This window comes from Mus pahari, chromosome 17 (genome assembly GCF_900095145.1).
Source record: "Mus pahari chromosome 17, PAHARI_EIJ_v1.1, whole genome shotgun sequence".
In the NCBI taxonomy this organism is placed as follows: Eukaryota; Metazoa; Chordata; class Mammalia; order Rodentia; family Muridae; genus Mus; species Mus pahari.
The window spans coordinates 58,862,956-58,867,770 of NC_034606.1; positions in this window are offsets into that span (position 1 = coordinate 58,862,956).

A 4,815-nucleotide genomic window follows, 5' to 3' on the forward strand; every position below is an offset into this window, starting at 1 on the left:
TTCTTCTTCTTCTTCTTCTTCTTCTTCTTCTTCTTCTTCTTCTTCTTCTTCTTCTTCTTCTTCTTCTTTTTCTTCTTCTTCTTCTTCTCCCTCTCCTCCTCCTCCTCCTCCTCCTCCTCCTCCTCCTCCTTTTAAAGAAAGAGCACATGCATGAAGTTGGGAGAGGAGTTGTAAGTGACTAGAGGAGAAGCTGAAGGGAGGGGAGTAGGGTGACCTAGGTCAAAATACATAATCTGCTTGTATGAAATTCTCAAAAACTATGTAAAAAGGTGCCATTGATTTACACTTATAAAGCATACTGTTTGGCGTGTCTGATGCCACCAATCAGAGGTGTAATCCCAAATATACCTTTATTTACTTAAAACATGAGATTAAGTACATTTGTAATATTCTTCCAAAATAGGAAGAGAAAAAAAATAAAGCTGATCTGGTTAGACTCAGAGAAAAGGGACCCCACTCGCTCTGACCCTGGAAACAGTGGCTTGCTGCCATATCAGCTGTGGTTTGGAATCCTGCTTGCTTGATGGATGTGTCGTGCTGCCTCTAAAGTTCCTGCTGCTTCCTATGGGCCCAGGATGGAGCCATCACCCATGCACCATCTGTCACTAGTGAGGACCACACTGCCTCAATGTAGTGTGTGCTAACTTGTGACTATAGTTACAAGTTCCAGCTGGTGGAGCCGAGTCAATTGCCCGTGTCCACCGTACAAGGGTCATACAGGAGGAACCTGATACTCCCAGACTTTCTACTGGGAAACGTGCTCCACGAGATAAAAATGAGGCATTTGTGGGACGTAAGAAGAGACCCGAGCTGAGCACCAAGGTGAAAGAGGGCATCCCTTCAGGAATGCATCTAGCAAGGCGTTAGGCTGTCTTTGCTGTACATTTCATGCAAATCCCTTTCTGGTGCTACTTTTTAATCTTGGTCCTCCTCAAATCCCAGTATATTCTGTGTAACAGGAGAATGTCAACTCATTCTACCATTCTTAGGCCCTAATTGGTCTTTTAATAAAGAAGCTTGGGAATTCTCTTTCCATACCCGGTTGGTTCACAAGTCTCTGAACTTGGAGATTCGGTTCTCTCTAGCTATCTAGGACTTGTCTGAAGGACGTGTACAAACATCCTACGATCTGCCAACCTTGACAGATTAGAAGTGATTATTGGGAGACCCATATTAAGAGTTTTTTGGAGGGAGGCCGACGGATAAGCAGGAAATGTCTGGGATGACTCATGCCCACCACCCTCGGTGCAAGGAGAAGCAACTTGGCATGTTTGCTCAAATCTTTCATCTTTGGCACCAGTATAGAAAAATCGTTATTGTGTTTATTTAATTCAGCCAAAGCAAAATAAGGTTACTTTCAATGTCCAGTTTTATGAAATGATACGAAGAAGAGCCAAAATTAAAAGATAACACTAAAAGAGGAGGTAGGAGAGCGGCTGCTTTTGAGGCCGGCTTCCTGCTGCTGGAACTTTGGAAGTTGGCTGTGCGCTGGTTTGGCCGGCACCATAATTGACACGCCACGCTGAGACCATCTTTCCCTCCATCTGGGTTACACATTTGATGAGGCCTCACAGAAAGTGCTAACCACGCTGTGCAAAGTGGTGACACAGACCATCCTATGACATTCATTGTGTGGCACGTGAAAACGAGAGAGGTTGAACAATAAAAAGGAGTGGATATTCGGGAAGGAAAATTAGAAGACAAAGCCAGAAGGGGCAGACATGCTAAATGAGACGAATCTCTTAGATCGAAACCGCAAGCTGGCTAATAATTCCTAAGGCATCAGGCAACTCCTGATTCGGAACAGGTCAGGGGTACAGCAGTGGGGCTGTGCAGAGATGAGAGCACCAGACAGCTCAAGGTGACCTGTCATGGTCATCACAGCAGAATGCCGTTCCACCATGGCTGAGGCCTGGGTTCCATCTGCCTTACCCATGAAAGGATTTTAGGCTTTAAGATCAGATCGCTACTGTTTACCCGACGTCATAGGTCATGATGCCAAATGGCGATGATAAGCTGGTAACGTATATGGAAACGTGTTAGTTTCTGACATACTTCCAGGGTTTTACACATTAATGTTTGAGGCAAAACAAGATGAAATAGGTACTATTGACACCTTGAAATGATGTCTGTAAAGAGAGCTGGAGCCTGGAGCCCTCCTCAGCGAAATGCTTTCCAAAGTGTTTTCTAAATTAAAAAAAAAAAAAATCACATAACTAATTTGACACCTTCAAATAACAAAAACATGCTCATATAAAAATAGCTCTCTTAATTCTGTACCTTTTCTGTCAGGAAAGTAAGGGGGGCCACCTTCCTTCTATTCGCTTTGCAGCTTAGAACGTGGAGGTTCAGGCAAAATATTTGCCCTGAGACCAGACAGCGGGAAGGTTACAACCTGCCATATTTGAGAAATGAGGCTTCCTTGCCTCAGAAACAATGGATAAAAAAGTGTGCAAGGATCCCACGTCTGCTTTAACATCTGTACAGTGAACAGCTTTTCTGTTATAACAAATTAGAAATGAGCTGATTGGCTGTGCCACTCCCAGAGCGGGTTTTCCCTCCCCTCTGCACATACTAATACTAACCGTATTCATCAGCTCAGCCAGCCGACACACCAGCCAAGAAGGACCCACTCGCTCGGCTGAAAGGCACCTTAGAGCTTATTACTTCAAATCCCTGCTTCAACAGTTTAAAAACAAGTCGTCAGCTTGTTTAATGTAAACTTCTTCACTACAACTGCATTCTGGTCTGAAACACCTCTGACTGTGCTCTAACTTGGTTCTCTTTAGGGGATGAAGGCATCAGAAAAAACTATCACACCCAAAATAAATTCTTTATTTGCTTCCGGTCAGGCAATATTTGATAGTATTAAGAGCATTCTAACATCCGAGCTGTAAAAGAAAGACATGCGCATGGTCGTGACATAGATATGGATTTTTGTCTGGACATAGAGACCGGATAATGATGCCTGGAAACGAACTGTGCCAACTGTGCCAACTGTGACAGAAACTCCAGCAAAGGTAGAACTTGGCAGCCTTCCAAGTCCTCCAGCAGCATGACCATGAGTGGCCAGCAGGTGGCGATGTCGTCAGTTGTATTTTTCACAGGTAAACTACAAAAAACAAAACAAAACAAAACAAAAAACCCTGAAAGTTATTACAGAAATAAATAAAAGTAGCAAAACTATTATCGTTAGAATGTTAAGTGGCAAGAGGAATGCATAGTTGGATCTATACTGCAGGGTAGCGTCTCTGGTGGTACTTAAGGTTAATATGGAGTTGTCCTCAAGCCAAGGACAGAGCTGAACCAAAAACTAAAACAAAAACAAATCAAAACAACAAAAAAAGCTTTTTTTTTTTTTTTTGGGTCTGGAAAGATGATAGTGCCCTGTAAAAGCGTGGTGACAATTATATAGTATGAGGGTGTGCCGTTCACTTTTTATTTTAGAAGTCTTTTTGTCTTTTTGGTCAGAGACTAGGCAAAAGGAGAGGTAGAAAAAGATGCAGGATGCTGAAGAGATTGGTTTCAAATGCCTTTCCTTGTAGAACAGAAATAATGCTGTCTGTGGAGACTGGGACAGAAGGAAATCAAAACATTTGGGCAAAGCAGTAATGCTTTGAAATATGCAGGAAAGGGAGCAGGCAAAACAAAACAATAAACCAGCCAGGAGACTGGCAGCGCCAGCCTCCAACTGGTCTCTGTTTTCTCATTCCGATTCTGATTAGAGCCACCAAGCCCCCAGCGACAAATTCCTAATGCAACTCCAGGTGTGTGCTCCGCCCTTGGAACCCCAGCAGTGGGGATGCAGGTGCGCCAGAGTGTGAGCACTGCCTACCATACACTGTGAGACACTGTTTCAAACGTCCAAACAACACAGCAAAGCCCATGTGTTTGTATTCAGACTTGCGGGAGTGGCGCGCATCAGTCACAGCAGCGCTGGCACAGCGGAGGCAAGACGATCATGGTCATCATGGTCGGAACGCGACCCACAAAGCGAGGCTATGTCAGACTTATGAGCACTGGTGAGGAAACTTCAAGAAAACAGGAAAGTTTTGTGACTTCTATTCCTCCAGAACGTGGGTTGTTTGGAGAATGTGCCTCTGTGCCCCTCCCAGGTGTAAATTAGAGTGGCTTTACAGGTACTGTGCTGGCTGGTTCTGGGTATCAACTTGACTCAAGCTGGAGTTATCACAGAGAAAGGAGCCTCCCTTGAGGAAAGGCCTCCACGAGATCCAGCTGTAAGGCATTTCCTCAATTAGTGATCAAGGGGGAGGGCCCATTGCGAGTGATGCCATCCCTGGGCTGGGAATCTTGGGTTCTACAAGAAAGCAAGCTGAGCAAGCCAGGAGAAGCAAGCCAGTAAGCAGCACCCCTCCATGGCCTCTGCATCAGCTCCTGTGTCCAAGTTCCTGCCCGGTGTGAGTTCCTGTCCTGACTTCCTTTGGTGCTGAACAGCAGTGTGGAAGTGTAAGCTGAATAAACCCTTTCCTCTCCCACGTGCTTCTTGGTCATGACGTTTTATACAGGAATAGAAACCCTGACTAAGACAGGTGCCATTGTTACTTGGATAATGTTTTCAAGCACAGGCTGGTCAGGTAACTATATAGCAACCTTTGCCCTTGACCTTGCTTAACCCTCAGAATACAAATCGTCTGATGCCTTAAATAAACTTGGATATTACATGAGAGTTTTCTCCTCCTTCTAGGCTCCACTCTTCCAGGTTCATACTGCCAAGTAAACCTCAGGCCAGCCTGGGCTACACAGTAATATATATATATATATATATATATATATATATATATATATATATATAAA